The sequence below is a fragment of the Egretta garzetta genome, unplaced genomic scaffold, assembly GCF_000687185.1.
Source record: "Egretta garzetta isolate BGI_Z169 unplaced genomic scaffold, ASM68718v1 scaffold184, whole genome shotgun sequence".
NCBI classification, from domain to species: domain Eukaryota; kingdom Metazoa; phylum Chordata; class Aves; order Pelecaniformes; family Ardeidae; genus Egretta; species Egretta garzetta.
In genome coordinates this window covers 22865-30283 of record NW_009259484.1, presented here as the reverse complement: position 1 = coordinate 30283, position 7419 = coordinate 22865, and the positions used below count along the sequence as shown (strand labels likewise).

At 49.0% G+C, this 7419-nt stretch overlaps 1 long non-coding RNA gene across 1 annotated transcript in view; it reads left to right on the top strand.

Annotated features, from left to right (window-relative positions):
* Window positions 1-120: 120 nt before the first annotated feature.
* The window catches only part of LOC118452131, a 16408-nt gene continuing 9109 nt past the window's right edge, over window positions 121-7419 (top strand). The window contains exon 1 of the long non-coding RNA XR_004841791.1: window positions 121-162. This is a non-coding gene — a long non-coding RNA (uncharacterized LOC118452131). The remainder of the gene's footprint in view (window positions 163-7419) is intronic.

Below are 7419 nucleotides of genomic sequence, written 5' to 3'. Positions count from 1 at the left end.
CCCTTTAATTGTGGAAAAAACTCCCTGCGTGAATGCACTGAGGAAAGCAAAAGTATCGGGATGTTATTATTAAAGTACATTACTCTTTTTCTGAATTAATTTTTGTTTTTTGTTTTTCAGCCAGAAAACCTACAGAAGAATTGGCTTCGGGAATTTTACCAGGTAAGGTAAAACTTGCTTTCTCATGGAGTTCTGCGCACGTTTGCTTATTGGCTTAACTAATAACGTAAAGATCTGCTGCTCTTGAAGTTGAAGTCTCCAACTATTTTGTAGTCAAAACCTAAAGAGTCTCTTCTGGATTTCTAAGTAATGATTATAGAAGTTCAGCCTATAAACATGATTTGTTCTCACTGGCGCTCCTCTGCCTCAAAAAAGGGTGGGCATTTTATAGAAGGGACTTCAGTGTGGCATGGCCTTCTGAGTCTCCTGAGTAAGAAATATATTTGAGTAATTTAAAAAGAAAGGCCACCTGTTTGTAAGTCCAGTCTACATTTGTATTGAAGTCTAACAAATTCTGGTGTTGGTCTGCAATAGGTCAGTCCTTGAAAATGTTCTTGTTTAGGCAATGTGAGAATAGCGACACTGAACCATGGTATAAAACGTGTTGTAATCTTCGGGGGGGTTGTTGTTTTGGGGTTTGTTGTTTTTAAGCGTAAAAGCTAGTCTAGCACATTGTGTTGCTGTGGTAGAGACCTGCTTAACCTGCTGAGTTCATGCAGAGACGTGTAAATGAGCAAGAGCAAACGCGCAGTGGTGGGACACCGAGGGGTGGTCCCTGCTCCGCGCTGCGAGTGCCATTTCGCAGCTTGTATCCCATCGGCTGGAATGGATCCGTGCTGGGATTCCTTTATTCGTTTTTACATCTATACAGAAATGGTTAAAGCAACAGTATTCTGCTGTTCAAGTTATAAAGCAAAACTGTATACAGAAAAAATGATTAGCAGTATCTGATCTCTTGCTTTCTTGTAACTGAAAACATCCTGTCCCTATGTGTCCGGTCGGGGTACTGGTGCAGCCCGTGGCCCTTATCCAGTGCTGTGATCGCTGCTCTTGGCTTTTTCTGGACAGTTTAATGGATTTGCAGAAATCCAAGAGGGAATAACCAGCCTTCTATTCCTCACCATCTGTAGTGATAGTTGTCTGTTTATTTTTCTTCCACCTTGATCGATTACTGCTATATGTGCCCGATGCTCGCACTGTGCAGGCTTTCTTGGCTAACTCTGATTTAAACCATCCCCACGTCTTCAGGGAAGGCTCTTCCTGTGAACAAAATATAAAGGAACATTTAAGTAGAACCTTTTTTTTTTAGATCGCCACGTATTTTTCAGCGTCACATGACTTATTTATGCATCTTTATCAATGAGACTCCTTACATGTTCACGTGTGCACTGAAGCGGGGCAAGCCCTACAGCAATGCCTCCGAATAGTTTGGGGAAAAACAGGAAGAGGAGGGGAAAAGGCTGAGCCGTTCCTATCCCAGAGCAGAGACCACCAGGTGTGACGGGCCGTGGTCCGTCCTTGGTCTGGTGACTGTCGTGTGTGCGGAGCTCAGCGTAGGAAGAAAGCGATTCCTTAGCACTCGCGCGGGGTCCGGACCAGCGGGAGCGTGGCCGAAGCCGACCTGAACCCATCCCTCAGCCGCAGTAGTTCTGCTGCGTCCACCCTCCCTCTCTGTGCCGCTGCCCTCCGTACCCGCAATCTGAGAAAGGAAAAAGGAAAAAATAAGAGGGGGGGTGGTGTAAAAAGGTCACTGCTCACTGCCGGTAACGGGCAGGCAGTCCTCTGTTGTGAGGAACGGCGCCCTTCGGTAGCCTTGAACCCCCCCTTCCCCTCGCCAGTGCGTGCAGCAGGACGGCTGTTTACGCCGCGTTCACAGGCGCAGTAGGAAGTGGAAGAAAACTTTATAAAAAGCTCCTTAGGGAAGAGCCTAATACGCCTGTACCAAAAGTAGCACGGCACAGTCCTGGAACTGAGCTGCGTAGCAGCTGAGCAAATGTACAACTTCAGAATTTTTTATATTTTTTTTTTTTACTTGAATTCTGCATGCTTTGTTGAAAGCCTCTGTAAATTGAAGTTCATCAGAAGTACTGGAAAATGACTCTGAATACTTCTTCATAAACTTGAAACCCAGATCAACCGCAGACCACAGTGTTTTTCCATTCTTCTGAGGAATTCAATTTGCATATGTAGTTGTGTCAATGCAGTTTGCATAACTTCTGAGGACCGAGGCCTTTTGTAAGCAGTCAAAATAATCTCCACAAAAAAGGAAGTGCAATTACCACTCTGAGTTTAAAATGTTTCTAGAAATTGAACCCATAATGAAAATTTGTCTTTGAATTGATATGTCAAAGAACGTATCAGTGAAGGAGCATTTAAGCTTGCTTTTAAGTTCCAGCTAACTAAAATACGGGATTTTAATTGCTGTCGTAGGTAAATACAAGTCACTTCATTCACGTATCATCATCGATTATATGCTGGATGCATTTCTGAGGATGTGGTAGCATACAGACGACTAAAATCACATTCAAATGTCACATGCTAGAATTTTTAAACTTCTGCCATTGATCTACAAATCCCCTACATTATTAACATGGGAAATACGGGAGATCTAATGCTGCTCAATTAAGCAGTTTGCATTTCTTGGACAAACAGGAAAGAATGTTTTAAATAAACTTTCAGCGATGTTTGTAATGAGAGCTTACAGCGCGGCAGCCGTAACGCAGCGTGCTGCTCGATGGCTTTTGTTGACAAGGCGGCCGATGCAGCTGGGAGGTGGTGTTTTGGCTGATCTGGTTTCCTCGGATTCACAGTCTCCGGTCTTGTAAAAGCGGAGCCTGCGTTTTGGGTGACATCTCACTTGGTAGTTTAAAATTGGATTAACTGTCAAATACTGGGTAATTTTCTACCAGTTCGCTATGAGTTGCTGCTTTTTCCCCCAAGTAAAACTAAAGCAAGATGAGGGAAGAGTTCAGCTGAACTCGGTTCCAGATATCTATAGGTATTGCCTTTGGCGTCCCCCCCAGAGGAGGTGCTGGTGCAGCCTTTCCCATGCACGCCTCACGGCACTGGAATAGACGGTGCCCGGGATGCCCTGCTGACAACAGGCTCCTAGGAGGAAAGGGTGCCCTGGATCTCAGAAACCTGCTGCTTTCCCATCACTAAATCCATAGCAAAGCTTTTCCTCCTTGCTGCTCTGCTTTTTCCACTTGATCCGATGAGTGGCATTCATTCTGGGGCCTCGTAATGCTTTTCCTCATGATACAAGCCGTAGGTGGTGTATCCTCGCTACACGTAGATAAATAGGAAGGGCTAAAGCCAGCCAGCTTTTGCAAAACAAGAAGCAGTAGGAAAAGAAAGTCCGCATCTCTGGTAGGGCTCTAGTAGTGAGATGCTTTCAGAACAAGAAAAGGCTTCCAGAAGATCCATCCGCCTGTCTGTGAATGCTTGACAGACCAATCAAAGTATATCGTCTAATTAAAACATAATCACAAAAACATTCATGCATAAACCCAAACATAAACCACAAAAAGCATTTGCCACGTGACTGAGGAATGCCCCGCTCCTCCTCTTCTGTGGATTACAACGTTAACTTTGAAGTTGGCATATGTTAAATTGACCTATAAAGCAGAAAGGAACAAATGTCAGCTCTCCTCCTGTGTTCCTCCTGTTGTCCCCGTGCTCTGTCCCAAAGGAACACGTGTGCTGGTGTGATGGCAGCTTCGCTGAGAGATTTAACCTCCCTGAGCTTCTGCCTCTGGCTTGGTGGAGGTGCGGGGGGGGGGTAGGGGGGTTAAGGTTTCAGGGTGCAGATTTCACTGAGCATCTGTTGTCTGAAGGCCCGCCTGGATGAGTTCCTGTGTAGAATGCTCTAGAAGAGCCTGCTTTAGCAGGGGGGTTGGACTAGATGATCTCCCGAGGTCCCTTCCAACCCTTGCCATTCTGTGACGATTCTAGCCGTAGACATTGCAGACATCTACTTCCTCCTGCGTGCAGTCCCGCTGCCATGGATGGGTGCGTATCCATTTGCACTGTGGATCTTTATACATACAGTGGCGTATGACCCATCTATGAGCCCACCCCCGGCGAAGCGGCACAGTGTGCCGGGTGTCCCGTGGCACGGTTAAAACACCAAAGCGGGGCCGTCTCGGCTGGGCGAGGCATGTCCTGGTGCCCCTGCTGCGGGGGGTGCAGCGGGTGGCCTGGTGCGAGCTGCCCCCAGCACCACCGCCTCGGCCAAAGGTTGGCTTTGGTGACAGCAAGCGCTTCGACAGCGAGAGGACTCGCCCGTGCCGCCCCCCGGGGAGGCGAGTGGAAACCCACGCAGGATGGCGGCATGGCGGGGCCTTGGGCACCTCGGCAGGATCTGCTGCGCTCTGCTTTCAGTAGGGAGCTTGTCGCTGTGATTCCTGTCCCGGCAGAGAGAAGGTCGGTACCCGCGTGCAGCCTGCAGGCGCGCTGCACCGTACGGTAACCCGAGTGGTGTTAAAGCCTTTCGGTAGGTGTACTCAAGCTCCGCTCATTCCCAGCCTGGTGATTCTCTCTGAGCTTTCCTCTTGGTTGTTGGTCACAGCTGACTTTGCTGAAACCATCTTAGCTTGAAAGAAGACGCGCTTGCACTTGAAAAGGCGGAGTCCTGCGTCGTGGTGGAGTCTTAGGTGGTGCCCGACTTCAAGCCTAAACACAGGGCAAGTACTTGGCTTCGAGTGTGGTGGAAAGCAAAAGGTGGTTTAGAACAACCTCTCGTGTGCTGTAGGTGGAACTGGTGTTGGAATAGGAAGCACAGTACTCTGACATGAACTCTAATCATGGACTTTTGCTGTAATTGATGTCTGATTTGCAACAGGCTATCAGCGCAGGTATCAGTGGAACCTAAAACCAGTAACCACCCACCGATGTGACTGCTGAACAACTCGCTGTTCTTCCAGCATAATTGTCTGGTTTAGTACTATCCATAAAATCTTTGAATCTTCCCTTTCCTTAAACCACTTGATCATCACCTTTAAGAATCTCAGTAACCTCTGCGGTAGCATAGTCAGTTATGTTAAATGCCGTGGATTCGCAGGCTGTGTTTTGGTTTAGACCCCAGTAATGAGGCAGTCGTGTTTTGCAGATGGGCAACGCATGAAGCTGGCAACACTTGTTCAGCTGAACGCTTTTGGCAGCCCCTGTGACTGGCTGGTCAGAATAGGCTCTAGGCCACCAATGTTTTTGGAGGGGGTGGGATTTAGGTCTTAAGTGTTTTTACAAGAGGCTATTCTTTTTATTGGTTAAAAAAAAAAGGCAGAACTGGAGCTATGGTTGGAAGATAAATGTCCCTGAAGGTGGCGAACGCTGTAATGTGTAAAACATCTGAGAGAAGATTCCCAGCCTACTGGGCATCACGCCTAGGGAACGAGGAGAACAAACAACAAGCCGTTGTTTTGCTAAAAATCACCTAAATAGCACACAGAGGCGATTAAGAGGAGGAGACTGTTTGCCTGTCAGGAGCATCTTTGCTGGGGTTTGTCGTCCCTTGTTCATGCGGGGAACGGTGGCCCTGTCAGAGGTGTCGGCTGTTCCCTCCTGGCCCTGGGGTGGCAACAGTCGTGACCCGGACTCGCATCGACTGTGCGGGTGCGGAGGGAAGAGGCATGCGGCGGTCGGCGTGTTCGGGAGCAGCTTAGCCTGTCGCGTGCTTTGGTTGGTGGTTGAGCTGGAGAAATGCGTAAGCGTTCTGTAACTTACTGGTGAGCGGGATCCTTACTGGTGAGCGGGATCCTTACTGGTGTTGCCCCGTGGCCCTGGAAGGGTGTCCTGCGCCGGTTGTGCCAGCCCGGCTGCGTCGCTAAGGCAATGCAAAGCGGCCGGTATGTGCAGCAAAGTCGGTCTGTGCATAGGAAACTCATCCACCTCCCGCGGCGTAAGCGTCCCGGCGTCAGCCTGCGCGCTGCGAAGGGGCCGGGCAGCTCAGCGGCGTGCTGCCTTGGGCTCTGCACGCCTCCGCGCGACGCTGTGCGGCTCCCGACAGCAAAACCTGTGCGCTTGCTCCAAGTGGAAGCAAGATGTTGCAAAATCTCCCAGGGTTTGCAGAGTTTGCTCTAGTTTCTAACGTTCAAAGCAGAAAATAGTATTTGCAGTTGAGAACAATCCACTGGAATCAAGATGAAAAAATCTTGTCAGCCAGTAGGTCGTACCGTGCACTCGATCATCAGACATGGCAGTGAAGGGGGGAGGATGACCTCCTTATATGGAGGCAGAATTCAGTGAACTCCTAGTGCTGCTTATTGTGCCTCATCTCTGAACTATGAATAGTTACTGGTAACCGGTGTCCTAAATATTTTAGTTTAGACTCCTGTCCTCTTCTCAGCAAGAGCCCTCAGACCCCCAAAAGATTGTGTGGAAGCAAGGAGGGAAAGTGGCTGTTGGGAGGAAAGTGCAAGCAGAGATTGCGAGGGCAGCGGTTTGGAGCATTCTGTGTGTGAGGGGAAGAGCTCAGGGCTTCACAAGACACTGGATGATTTGATGAGCTAGGTGTTATGCAAATGATGGAGTATTCACAGAATATGCAAATTGCATTATTGCCCTACTTGTGTAAAGTGCCCAGGCTCAAAGCCTTAATGTCAGTTCACAGGGAAAAAAGTACGGGGCACAAGGAGCACCCACGGAGCTCTCTGCAAGGGAGGGCCATGGGGGTGTGCGGAACGGACTTCTGTTCCTATCTTCAATTACTTTGGGTTCTCTTTTCTTTTCACCCCCTCCTTCCTCAGCTGTTGTATGACAGCATCTGGGGCGGGAGGAGTTGAGGAGCTGGAGCTATGGGAAGTCTTTACTAATTTTAGTAATAATCTCTTTTTGCAGCACTTGTGGCAAACTCATTTTCGATGGAAGTCTGGACGCAGAGGGTTTGGGTTTTTTCCTAATGTTGGTGCCCATGTTGCTTAATGTGCTTTGAGACTATTTGGAGCCTGTATTTGTAGTAATTCAGATGTTAAAAGTTTGCCTGAAGGTCATCTTGGTATTGCAGTGTGGAACCTTTGTGTATTATCCTTTTCAGAGAAAGAAGAAAAGAGGGAAAAAAAGCCAACAACCCCCCCCCAGCCACTCATTTTGTTCTTCAGTTCCTTCAGTGGAATTGATCCCGTTTGGTTAACCAGACAGGGTGATTAACGCTGTGCCACAGGCCGCAGCAACCCAGGGCGTTTGGATCTCAGGCCTCTTGCGGGGGGCGCTTTCTCGTCCGATAGGGTTGCTTGGGGTTTTTTTCTTTGTTTCTTTGAATCCGTGGCCTGAAAACGGGGCAGAAGCGCCTGCCTGCTCTGCAGCACGCTTCTCGAAGCAGAAGCCTGGCTGCAGGTGGTTCGGGCGGACAATCCCCGCTGCGCGGGAAGGCTCGCGCGCGGCCGGGCTGCCCGGGGTTGTGCCCGCGCTGGGTGCCAGGCG